Below are 13,815 nucleotides of genomic sequence, written 5' to 3' on the forward strand. Positions count from 1 at the left end.
AAATGTACACAACTTACCCAAAAACTGTGATTTTGAGGGGTGCCCTTAAAGATGCCCTAAGATGCCGAAGTACAACTATATCATAGAGGATAGACATGCTAGTTCTGACATTTTGGGAATACAATTACTAGCACAATACCCGTGCCTTGCTACGGTAGATCTAATTTAATTTTTTATTGGATGTAAATAACCGATGGAAACATGTCTTCTTGTAGTTCCAAAATACAACATGCTCACTTAAATTTTCTTCATCGAGCTCTATGAATGTTCTTTTGCCACTATCTTGATGCGTGATTAGGCATTTCGGCCCATGCAAGCAAATGTCGTCTTGTTTTTCCATCTAAAACGTTTTGCCATTAATGTTGGACTTTGTTTTTCCGACAATTAGATTTTTCAACTGGGAAGCTGTCAGATGGATTTTAATGGAGCAGGAATATTGTGACAAATACTTATATACATGAAACAAACTTCAAAATTAAATTCTGCCCAAATTAATTGACGTCATGTTGGTATTAATTGAACATAAATATCCTGAAAAGTCCTTTTATACAATACTAGTAAAATGCCCGTGCGTTGCCACGGGTGACAATACATGTGAGAAAATTCAAAAGATGATTAAAATACGAATTTCATAACGTCCACCTATCTCATAATTTTGACAACACAGCCTCATGGAATTATATGGGATAGCACAAAACTTCTTGCTTCCTGCTATCGTACTTAAAAGGGATGTAGATGATGCACTTGACAACAACTCTCAGAAACTTCAAGCCCTCTAGAGAAATTCTTCTTCAGTGCTTGGATACAAATTCATGGTTGCACAAGATTCAGTAGGATATCAGACTAAAACTAAAAATTAGAAATCTTGCGTGGACATTGAACTACTGAATTATTTGTATCATGCAAAATTCAAACAGAGCTCAGATTGTCAAGATTTTTTAATGCCATACTATGCCTAAAGAGCACTAAGCTCTGAGGGTTGGGCGCGCTCCTGGTTGCGTTTCCTGTCCTTTTGACGGCCCCAACGCGTGCGCTTACGTGCCCTCGCGTTCTAGAGCGTGGGGTTGCATGTGCGTGTCCAGTGAGGAAGGGGTCGCGAGTTCGGTTTGAGATCCTTTTGACCGGGGCCTGGGTCTTATTCCGTGTGGGCTGGGGCAGTGCCTGCGGGTTTGTGGCGCTGCGGTGGCCGGCAAGTTGCGTCAGTGGGCGCGGATTTGGGTGGCGCGAGTGGCGGTGGTCGCACGTCTTCTTCGTGCTGGCTGTTTCTTCTCGTTGGTACATTTCCCCTCTAGCTTTCTCTTTTATTTTTCTTGCGTTAGTGGCCAATGAGATTGGAGTTGGTTGTGTGGAGATTTGTCTTGTGTTCCCTGTGTGTACTGGATTTGTGATGCCCGTTCTACCTAAAAGAGACTTAATCCCCCTAGGAAGCATATCAAATGTTAAAACCAGTACTTATTAACTAATAACTGTAATACTTGTTAAGATCAGTTATTGTTAATGAATAACTTGTATCCTTCCATATAAGCACACATGAGTGATTAACAAGTACTAATCCTATAACGTATGGCAGGTCTGCTACATGTAGGTGCATAATTTCGACTAAACAAACGGTAACACTGAAATCTGCTTTGATATCCTCAAATAGTTTTTTTTAGAACCCGCAGAAGCTCTGCGCGTCATTCCATTAAGCATCAAATATCCTCAAATAGTAATAAATGGGAAAGGAAGGATCATACAGATACATCAGGATCAGTAACACCAGCTTAGTGGTGGGTTCATCTGCATCGCCGCCTAACTGTAAGGCCAGGGCTTCCTCTTATGCATGTGCTTTTGCAGCAGCTTCTTTGTATTCTTTTCTTCTAATTTTCTCAGGAATAGCTCTGAAGAGGGGCATAAGAATAGTTGAAGTATCAGTACAAAGTGTTGATTACATGCATTAGGGAGGTCGTATTATTTTTAGTGAAATGGCTCGTAATGAGTGAAAGATGCAATGATCTATTTTCATTTGGCAGACCAAACTTTAAATTCCAGATATTACATACATTCAAGTACCATTGGTGGGAGAGGGGCTGATTTTACACAGTACAGTAAGCTCCCCTCCAACAATAATGAAACAAATGTTTTCCTCTCACTAATCTCATATGTTCTATTTAATTTTGGAAATTGCTCCTAGAATACAACATGCATACCTAAGTAACCTAGCTGCGATAGATGGAGCATAATAGACACCCTAATCAAGTGCTAATGGAACAAAATGGGTTCTAGGAGTGGGTTTGCTAAGTGTTTAAGTGCCATGAGAGTAATTTTTAGTTTGAGTTAAATGAAGATATCGACATGTTCACTGCAAAACTTTCTACTCATTGGTGTGTGTGTGTGTGTGTGTGTGGGGGGGGGGGGGGGGCATAGAACAACACGGTAGAGAGGGATAAGAGCGGACATACCGTCACAACGAGGACCCAAAAGTTTCCCTCGCTGACCCCTCTGAGCCGCAGGAGCCAGAATAGGTAGGGCATGTCCAGCGAACGGCGGTTGCTGTTGTGAAGCGCCACGACGCTTGTATCAGCTGCTAAATTCCACGTTACACCAGGAAGTTCATGTAACCAAACACACAACAATTGGTGAAATTCAAACTGCTTAAAAAAGATCACGTGTTGCCACGCTTGATTGTTGTAAAGGGTACGCGCTTCTGTCTAGCTAAAACTATGGCAGGTATTATTTCATGAAGCCTTTTCATATAAATTGCTCTAATCTCATATTTGCAAGAACTATGCTACTAAACTTTGTTGAAAATTAGAATTCCTATCAGAGCAACTAACCATAGAATCAGATCAACATATAGTAGATGGGGTAATACTAAAGAGTGTGTTTTAATACCCAGCTAATTAGGAAACATTAACTCGAGTGTATCGGTATATGATTTACCTCACTGCCATACCCATGCACGGGCACCACGTCCTCATTGATTATGCTTGAAAGCCTACAAAAAAACCTTACTTCTTGATCATCAAGTGAATTGTATATTTAAACCACTTTGATGCTAGTACAGCCCTACCTACCCTGACATCGAAAACATTAATTATTATCCAAGTTTCTAAATCAACCGGTAACGTTGAGATTCTCTACTGCAATTCAATTCTTGCATCTCCACCTCGACATTAATCATATCTTTGGGCTTCCCGCTTTCTGTCTCCATTCATATTAACCTTTTCTTTTTTATATAGCACATAACTCATACATGCAAGAACACAATAATTTATCTCAGTTCTCAAGTATCAATGGCTGTTGACAGGGATAGCTGACAGAAATTCTCTGAAAATTAACTAATTGTATTCATTTTGTTCTATTGTCATGCATGATTGCCCATTATGTTAGCTGAATTACGTAAGCCTTTGGCACAATGGATGCAGAGTAAGCTTCAGTACTTCATTCTTAAATCTTGAACAACTCGGTGAATACATCCTCACGACCAACTAAGGACAGTTATCTCAGCTGGTTCTCAATACACCATGGCTCCAAGAATCTATAATATTGAAATAAGAGCTTATGGTCAGATGAGACTCCTGGAGAGCAAGAAGCTATACACGAAATAACTAAGTCATTTACTGGCACATTATTGTGGTTACTTTTTCCCAAACCCAAATGAAATGGCAAGTCAAGACAGTGATACTGAAATATATACTCTAAATTTCTTTACCCTTGAACTGACAGAACACATGTAGATGACCGATTTGGCTGCTTACCTCCGAAGAAAAGATCCTTGGCATCAGCAAGGCCATCTATTTGTTGTACTATAGTGAAGTCAGTGAGATAACTACAACAAATAACAATAAATAGTATCAACATGTAGCCAAACAAACTGAAGTAAAAAAAATGAAATTAAGTGTTGTTTACACCTTGCAAACATGGCTGGAGTAAGCATATATTTACAGTATATAAATTCAGTTATTGAGGAGAACATTAAATGTATATAAGGGTAAGAATTGGTAGTGGCTGAAAACATCTGAAAAACACAACTTGTCCACCTTAACTCGGGTCTTGTAGGTTCAAAGGGTTTGGTCTAGACACTGAACTGGAATAGTGCTTCTTATCCAACAAAGCACATGGCAGCCGTGGCCAACGGACCTACAAGAGAAATGAAAAAAAGTAGAAACCAAGCACGGGATACTACAGGTAAGGAGAAAATGGAAAATAGGAGAGAGCAAGTCATGGCTTTGCGCCTAATTGACCTGCACATTACAATCCCTTTGCAACAGATAGAAACAGAAGGCATACAAAAGAGGAAGCGTACTAAGAGTTGATCAGAAAGACCTTCACAAATATCAGCTTCACTAAAGTCTCCGCCAATGAATGGTATTGTTGATATCCATGAAATAAAAACTCCATACATTTTGTCCAACCACTGGATTATAGAACAAAAGCGGTATTGCAACCGGAGCTCATTTTCATAAAAATCCACTGCATTGTACAACAAAAGATGCATTGCAACAGGAACTCATTTTCATAAATTACCTTTTTGAGACAGAACTAAACATGAAAACATGGTGATGAATCACAACACCGGCCTGGAGGATTAGAGAATATTAAAATCGTACCACTGTAAGGTCCATGGGTATGGAAAAGAACTAATGTGAGATCATGTAGTACCGCTGCAAGCTTCTGAGGAAATTGCTCCTAGAATTCGTCAAAATGCATTGCAGATTTACCTGAATCATGGAGTGAATAAATAACCCTTGTCGCAATACTCAGGCATAGTTAAATACCAAAACTCCAAAAGATAGTCTACAGCCTATAAGCTTATACAGGTTGAGTACTCAATGGGTATTAGAGTTTTTTTCTTGTGGTACAACAAAGAGTTACCTGAGCCATCTCCGATCTCTCAACAGAAGAGCAACATCATATTCCTGATAATACAAAGGATTATATTTATACATCAGGGGATTTGAATAACTGAGAGGTCACACAATAAAATCTGGCTTACACAGTTGTGCTCACTTTAATTTAATAATAGTGAAAGAAGCTAATAAATCATATTAAGTATATGAAGTGGGAAGAATCATCTAAAAAAAGTTGTAAGAATAGACCAAATAATTTCAGCAAGCTCGTAGCGTAGCCTGAGGCAACATGTAGTCCAGCAACATCAGTTGTGACACCAATGACAATCAAGAAAAAGAAATCATTTAGGATAAAGCAGATACATCTGCATCCGGAAAGATCAACCAAAGTGAAGATGTGGATGAATTCAAATCAATCAGTATGTGATCTGATAGGAGTCCTATGAACCGTCCACAATTCTATTTCCACCGCCTCAAGGAGACCAATTTCTGACAAATCTCCGACCCAGCCTGCGCATCAAGGCATACTTCTTCATCTTTATATTTTTTGGAGAAGAACTTTATATATTATTTAACAACTCAAAAATACACATGATGTATTTCTGATATGTATACTTACATTGAGTGTGAGTGTATGACGTCACATTGCTCATGCCTTAAATATCGTCTGGACCAATCTCCTAGTGTGCAGGTTCAGAAAAATATTGTGTTAATATTATGAATCACATCAGTAGGACGATCCACCTTAGAATTTGGAACCAAATAGAAATTATTATGGAAAAGAACAAATTAACCGGACTCACTGCAGTGGGCCAGTGACCTTGGTGATGGACTGCAGATTTTCGGAGGTGTCGGCGTCCTCGAGTGATGTTGGGAGACGACCCGTAGGGCAACGTCGAGCACACGCGTGCAGGGGCGATGGCGGGCAGGGGCGTCGGCGTCCTTGAGTGATGCATGGCGGCGATACGCATAGCGGCGGCGAGGGCACATGTGCAGAGGCGGCGGCGGGCAGGGGCAGCTACGTAGTACGGCAGCGCGCAGTACAGCGGCGAATGCACATGCGCAGGGGCTCATGTGTGGAGGGCGACAGCATCCTCGAGTCATGGCTGAGCCCCTTCGGCAATCCCCCATCGCGCATGACAAAAGGATCTTGATGGAAAGGATGGAGAAAGGGTGTGACAGGGTGCCAATCAACACTAATTGAGGATGTTACGGAAGTAGTAAAGGTGACGCCGTGAGGGTCCACACGTAAGCGATCGCGCGTGGGAGAAAATCACTGGATTTCGACGGAAAGGAATCGATGTACTCCGTAGTACTCAGTCGGCAAAAAAATGGAACCGTAGGAAAATTGAGGTAGTTTCCTAAAAAAAATATAAAAATATATGTGATTTGGTGGAAGGGTAAAAATGTCTTATTGAAAATATGTTGGACGAAACTTTCGACCGGAGGAAACAGAACCAGTTCCTCCTTTTTATATAGTAGAGAGTAGAGAAATAAACTGAAAAAAAGATAGAACGTTTACGGAAAGGTTCTGGTAAGATCGTTTGGCCTTTTTTCCTCCATCTGTCCTTTCCTTCTTTTTAACCCGTACAAAGCCATCACGATGTAGCTGAAACCTGTGTTGGGTTGACGGCAATTTTCTTTTGGGCGATGGATCGGAAAGATGCATGCGCGTCTGACTTATCGATCTACAAATATTTAATGTGTATAACCTTTAACTGATTAGCAGGCTAAGTAAAATAGTCGGGTTAGCAGGCCAAGCTGAAATTGTAGTCCGGTCGTTTTCTTTCGCATCTCCTGGCCCGCGAGCGAATACTCCGTAGATCGCTCGGACACTTGAATATAACCGACGTCCGCGTGCGTTTTTCTTTACGGTTTACTTTTGCGATCGCCGCGACACAATTTTTTTACCGATGTATGAGACGTACCACGGTCGCATCGCCATTTAATAGTAAAGATTACAGACCGCACACTGACAGCTCTAAGAGCAAGAGCTAAGAGATGATTTCTCCAAAAGAAAAGATATGACCCTAACTATAAGGGACAAAACCAGTTCATTCCACTTGATCATTGTAGTTAACACATAAATGGAATAAACATGTATTTACGTATTCACTTCATTGTTACTAAAAACACACGTTGATCTGTCAATATGGCTGCCCTGATGGGTATCATATTGAAAAACATCAACATTGTTACTTCCGAAGTTTATTACAAAAAAAATATTACATGGCCACAAAAAATATAACCTGAAATGAAACTTTTTGTATATTTTTTATCTTGTTTAATCGACCATTAATATATTTTAATGTCAAACTATGTTTTTTTTCATCTACAGATATGCTTGATTCATTATCTTGTTTGCGCCTTCTCCCAACAGCCCATTTGACCTTTTGTCACATGCTTCGGTGAGGCACATATCCATTGGATTTGGCTGACCCTTTGGTTAGCCAAGGTCTCCCATCTTTCTCGACTGAACGCCATACGTGAACAAAAAAGGTTCTATGCGCACCGTGGTTTGACAGGCGTGTGTACACACATGGAGGGACCGGGATAGCAATGCGGCAATGGGCTTCTATGTGGTCTGATTATTGTGCTCCGATTATTCTGATCCATTCATTGCATAGTAAGACTCTATGAGTGGACGACGGAGGGAGGGCGACAAAAATTCTAGTATATAGAAGTAGAGATTTTATTTTACCGAGATTTTTGCAAATTGCATTGTGCACCGCCCACCGCCGCCCACCAGTTAACCCCTCACCATCTATATCATGAGTAGGAATGTAAATGGTACGGATAGTTTCGATTTCAAATCTACATGCAGATCTTTTTTTGAGGATCCACTTTTAGGAATCTGGTGGATATCTGGATGACACGGTAGTGGATATGGTATTGATAATACCCAAAGGATATGGATTATGCGGTATTTTTTACGGATTACCCGAGCTCCAGGATTATCCAATAAAATTAAGCCAACCCCAAATATCCAGACAACCTAGTTAGTTGGTTCATCGATCCAGCTACGTATGCCACCTACGCTCACTATGTCATGCTATTATCAATATTGCACATTTATCGCTCATTAGTAATGTGCAAGGATTTCTTTGGATTATTGTAATGTTGTGTCACATTAACCTGTTGTGTTCTACAAACAAAGCGTGCAGCTTATGCTATAGTCTAGTGGTGCACGCTTTCTGGTCATGTATTTTACATAAATAAACAAACTTATAATTATATGTGTGTATTTGTTACATCACCCCCTTTCAATTCGAGTTGTGTCCGGATCCGCTTCATATCCACAATCCAATATAATCCGCATCCGACCATTATCCGCTCCAATTTAAATCCGTCGAAATAATATGGGGGTATGGAAATTGCAATGAAAGACGCTCCCGTGCCGTTCCCCAGGCGGCACCGGGGCGATAGCACGCGCCGCCGCCAGGTTCAGCCTCCGGCCTCCCCGCCGCCGCTGCCGCTGGCCTCTGCCGCGGTGGCGGCGCCCCCTACTGCCAAAGGTTGCTGGGAGGTCCGAAGCTTCGCGCTGGTGCCCGGTCCGACTCGGCTGAGGAGCGGAGGTCGGGTCGCTGGCGTTCGGAAACCGGGACGGCGGCCCCGGACCTCGGTGGCGGCGGTGGAGGTCGGCCGGCCGGCGCGGATGGGCGCGGTGCGGCCCTGCCTCGGTGGGGCGGCGGATCTTGGGCTGCCCAGATCTGAGCAGGCGAGCGGCGGCGGTTCCCGTGGCCTTGGTCTCCGGCGGTGGCTGTCGTGGGACGTGCACTTCCGGGGCCAAGTGCGGCGCGTTACCCCGCAACCGTGCCGGATCCCGTGCTCGGTCGTTTTCTCCGCAGCCGGTTAGTAGCATGGGGGCTGCTGGCCTGGGCATGAATAAAAGTGGTGGTCCTAGGGCCTTTCTTGTGCGAAGATGGAGACCTTCCTGAAGTTAGTCCCTCTTGATCTGGCCGGAGTGGTGTGTTCTGGAAAGCTCCGCAGGTGGATGTAACAGCGCTTTTTTTGCCTGGAGTTCGCTGGATCGGTGGTATTCGGTCAGATGCACCCATGTTTTTATTCCGACCGATTGGTTCTGGAGGGAGCATCGTGAAGCTCTGTTCTTTCTTGCCATATGGAAACATGCTCCATGGTGAAGTTAGAGACAGAGAATACCATGAGGGCCGGATTGGAGGACTTGCTATGGAGGTTCAAGTTTTTTAGTGTTGTTGAGGGGCTTGCTTGGTATTCTGGGTTTCACAACAGCAGTATGCAAGAGGGGGCGGCAATACAGGTGAAGTTCAGAGTCTTACCTTTCATGATGAAAGTCTAAGGTCTGGTCTTAACTGGTTGTGCCTGGCAATGACCTTGTTGGAGGCATTCTTTTGAAGCGGAGACTATCTTTAGGGTGAAAATCTAAGATCTTCTGATCGGGCAACGATAGTGTTTGTGCACTGTTACCTTCTTGGAGGCGTCGCTTTTGGAGGCCTGGAGTTCAGGTATTGTCTTGGTGGTGGATGTACCGTTGTTATTAGGGCTAGAATACTGTAGCGGGACTTTTCTTTTATGTAATTCTTCTTCTTTTTTTGGCTGTGTGCTATTAGAGTATTGCGTTGTTGCAGAGGCTGGGTGTAATTGGTATCTTCTTGATATTAATATATACTCCTTATCGGAAAAAAAATGGAAATTGCAATATCTGATATGATCCGTGTACATCCCTAATCATGAGCCAAACACATTGCTTCTGATATGAGAAAGGGCACTGGAGATGTAAGGGCTGCGATGGTGGTGCTTCAAAAACTTCGAGAGAAAATTTTCAAGAGAAAAAGGATCTAACATGTTGAATAATCTCACCATGTATTTTTTTTCATAAACTTTTGTTATCACCAGAATTTGACCGAGCCAGAGGTGGGCCGCGATCAAGATGGACTTGAAGAATATACATGGAAGAATTACGTGAATCGGCCTGTTATGCTGAGTTTGGGCTAGTTTGCCTTTGTATCTGTAACATATTAGGATACGTGTCGGTTAGTTAGAATTTTACCCGTGCACGGTTAGGTGCACGTCTAAGTTAGAAAGTCCCCTGGACTATAAATATGTATCTAGGGTTTATGGAATAAACAACAACCAACGTTCAACCAACAAATCAATCTCGGCGCATCGCTAACTCCTTCGTCTCGAGGGTTTCTACCGGTAAGCAACATGCTGCCTAGATCGCATCTTGCGATCTAGGCAGCACAAGCTCCACGTTGTTCATGCGTTGCTCGTTCTGAAGCCTTGTTGATGGCGAGCAACGTAGTTATCATAGATGTGTTAGGGTTAGCATAGTTCTTCGCGTAACATGCTATCGTAGTGCAACCCTTGCATGTCTAGCCGCCCTCACACCTATCTTAGGTGTGGGGGCGGCACCCCGCTTGATCATTATTTAGTAGATCCGATCCGTTACGGTTGCTCCTTGTTCTACAAGGATTAGTTTAATATCTGCAATAGTTAGGCCTTACAAAGGGTTGGAGGATCCAGCGGCACGTAGGGTGTCGTTTGCTAGTCCTAGACAGGATGTTCCGGGGATCAATGATGACCCACAAGTATAGGGGATCGCAACAGTCTTCGAGGGAAGTAAAACCCAATTTATTGATTCGACACAAGGGGAGACAAAGAACACTTGGAAGCCTTAACAGCGGAGTTGTCAATTCAGCTGCACCTGGAAACAGACTTGCTCGCAAGAGTTTATCAGTAGTAACAGTTTTATAGCGATGGAGTAGTGAAATAACAGCGAGTAACGAGACAGCGGTAGTGATTTTAGTAAACAGCAGGATTAAAATACTGTAGGCACGGGGACGGATGACGGGCGTTGCATGGATGAGAGAAACTCATGTAACAATCATAGCAGGGCATTTGCAGATAATAATAAAACGGTGTCCAAGTACAAAGCAATCAATAGGCATGTGTTCCATATATAGTCGTGCGTGCTCGCAATGAGAAACTTGCACAACATCTTTTGTCCTACCAGCCGGTGGCAGCCGGGCCTCAAGGGAAACTACTGGATATTAAGGTACTCCTTTTAATAGAGTACCGGAGCAAAGCATTAACACTCCGTGAACACATGTGATCCTCACATCGCTACCATTCCCTCCGGTTGTCCCGATTTCTGTCACTTCGGGGCCATCGGTTCCGGACAGCGACATGTGTATACAACTTATAGATAAGACCATAAACAATGATTATCTTCATGAAACAATAACATGTTCAGATCTGAGATCATGGCACTCGGGCCCTAGTGACAAGCATTAAGCATAACAAGTTGCAACAATATCATCAAAGTACCAATTACGGACACTAGGCACTATGCCCTAACAATCTTATGCTATTACATGACCAATCTCATCCAATCCCTACCATCCCCTTCGGCCTACAGCGGGGGAATTACTCACACATGGATGGGGGAAACATGGCTGGTTGATGTAGAGGCGTTGGCGGTGATGGCGGCGATGATCTCCTCCAATTCCCCGTCCCGGCGGAGTGCCAGAACGGAGACTTCTGGCTCCCGCGACGGAGTTTCGCGATGTGGCGGCGTTCTGGAGGGTTTCTGGCGACTTCCACTTCTCTCCTGGCGTTTTTAGGTCGAGGCGAATAAGTAGTCCGAAAGAGGGCGTCGGAGGCCGGCCGAGGGGGCCACACCACAGGGTGGCGCGGGCCCCCCCTGGGCCGCGCCGCCCCATGGTGTGGGGCCCTCGGGCCTCCACTTCAATTGCCCTTCTGGCTCCGCTAGTTTCCTGGGAAAATAGGGCCTTCTGCATAAATTCCGAGGTTTTTCCCGAAAGTTGGATTTCTGCACAAAAACGAGACACCAGAGCAGTTCTGCTGAAAACAGCGTTAGTCCGTGTTAGTTGCATCCAAAATACACAAATTAGAGGCAAAACAATAGCAAAAGTGTTCGGGAAAGTAGATACGTTTTGGACGTATCAACTCCCCCCAAGCTTAGCTTATTGCTTGTCCTCAAGCAATTCAGTTAACAACTGAGCGATAAAAGAACTTTCACGAACACATTTGCTCATATGATGTATATATTCTCATGCTATGGCTAATACTTAAGCAGTTCATAATGAGATACATGCAAATAAGATCATCTAACAGCTATGTCAATCATGGAGAAGCACCAACAATTAATAATAAGCATCATGAATCATGTATATAAACAAGAATTGTAATGTTCATAAGAGAGCATGATAAAGTGGTATCTCGCTTGCCTGTATTTGGTTGGCAAAACATAAATGCCCGGGCACCTCTGGAGTTCATAGAAAGACTAGAAGTAGTGATTGTCAAAAGATAAATGCATCAAAGTTATACCACAATTAATCATATTTTGAGACAAGCATATTATACTAAGAATGACAGTTGTGCTCTCAAGATAGTGCTCAAAGAAATAATGGAGACACAACATAAAAGTAAAAGATTGACCCTTCGCAGAGGGAAGCAGGGATTAACATGCGCTAGAGCTTTTCATTTTTATAAAGTCAGGAGTAAAATTATTTTGAGAGGTGTTTGTTGTTGTCAACGAATGGTAATGGGTACACTAACTACCTCACCAACCGGACTTTCAAGAGCGGCTCCCATGAATTATTGCATATTTATTTGGCACTCCTTCCAACCTTTCTTTCACAAACCATGGCTAACCGAATCCTCGGGTGCCTGCCAACAATCTCATACCATGGAGGAGTGTCTATTTAAGTTAATTAATTCGGGACTGGGAATCCCATTGCCAGCTCTTTTTGCAAAATTATTGGATAAGCGGATGTGCCACTAGTCCATATGAGAGTCCGTCAAAAGTAAATGACAAGGTTGAAAGCTAAACACCACATACTTCCTCATGAGCTATGAAACATAAACACAAATCGAGATGCATTTTGAAGGTTTTAAAGGTAGCGCATGAGAATTTACTTGGAATGGTTTGAAATGCCATGCATAGGTATTTATGGTGGACACTCTGGAATAACTTGGTTTTCATGTGTTTGGAAGCACGAGCAGCGTTCCCGCTCAGTACAAGTGAAGGCTAGCAAAGACTAGGGAGCGACAAATCAAGAGAGCAGTAACTGTCATAATCATGCTTGCGGCAAAATAAATTAACGGAGGCATAAAAGTGATACAAGAACTCTGAAGCAATATAGATCATCGAGGCTTAATTGACTTTTTTGTTCAGTCATATGCATGCGTGAGCATGTGCCAAGTCGATATAAATGAATTATTCAGAGGAGGATACCACAATGCCATACTTACTTATGAATAAAACAATGCAGACAAACATACATGACATGCTACTCATATTAATAAATTGGAGCTAAACATGAGAGATCATGAACTACTAGACTTTCTCAAATAACATATACCTCACATGAACCAACTAAGCATGCTCACATGGATGAGTATATGTACAAAAATGAAAACAAATAGAGTTCATACCAGCCTCTCACCACAATCAGATTGTCGTAGATCGTCATTATTGCCTTTTCACTTGTGTAGCTTGGATAATATGAAATGAAAACCACGCTCCAGCCACCGAAGACCATTGAACTCATAAAGAACTTTACAAACCAGAGAAGAACAGCAAATATTTTTGGTGTTTTCAAATTGCAAATAAGAACAAGAGGAAACAAACAAACAAAGCAAAATCTTTTTGGGTTTTCTTATAGCAAACTAGCAATAGTAAATAAAGTGAAACAAATGCAAGAAACTAAAGCAAACAAATGGTGAAGAGAAATAACAGAAATATTTTTGGTCTTTTTGTGTTTTGGGAAGGAAACAAAGCGAAATCAAGAAATAGCAAACTAAAAGAAACACAGAAAAGCGAGATGGCAGAAATCTGCCAAAACCTGACAGCAGTACAGAAATCGATTTTAACAAAAATCTTACGTTGCTCAGATCGAAAAGTGTTCAACTAATGAAAGTTAGATAACAACCTGGGGAACCTACACAAAAATTTGCAGCTCAAAATGACGCACTG

General features: G+C 42.5%; 1 long non-coding RNA gene across 1 annotated transcript; it reads right to left on the minus strand.

Annotated features, from left to right (window-relative positions):
• Positions 1-1,699: 1,699 nt before the first annotated feature.
• On the minus strand, positions 1,700-5,994 carry LOC127309737 (uncharacterized). Its single transcript, XR_011746292.1, has 8 exons — positions 5,636-5,994; positions 5,452-5,512; positions 4,858-5,342; positions 4,645-4,703; positions 4,023-4,562; positions 3,741-3,811; positions 2,923-2,977; positions 1,700-1,880 (listed from the first exon to the last, which is right to left on the minus strand). It is a non-coding gene; the product is annotated as an uncharacterized lncRNA (long non-coding RNA).
• Between the last annotated feature and the right edge of the window lie 7,821 nt (positions 5,995-13,815).

Source organism: Lolium perenne, chromosome 6 (genome assembly GCF_019359855.2).
Source record: "Lolium perenne isolate Kyuss_39 chromosome 6, Kyuss_2.0, whole genome shotgun sequence".
NCBI lineage: Eukaryota > Viridiplantae > Streptophyta > Magnoliopsida > Poales > Poaceae > Lolium > Lolium perenne.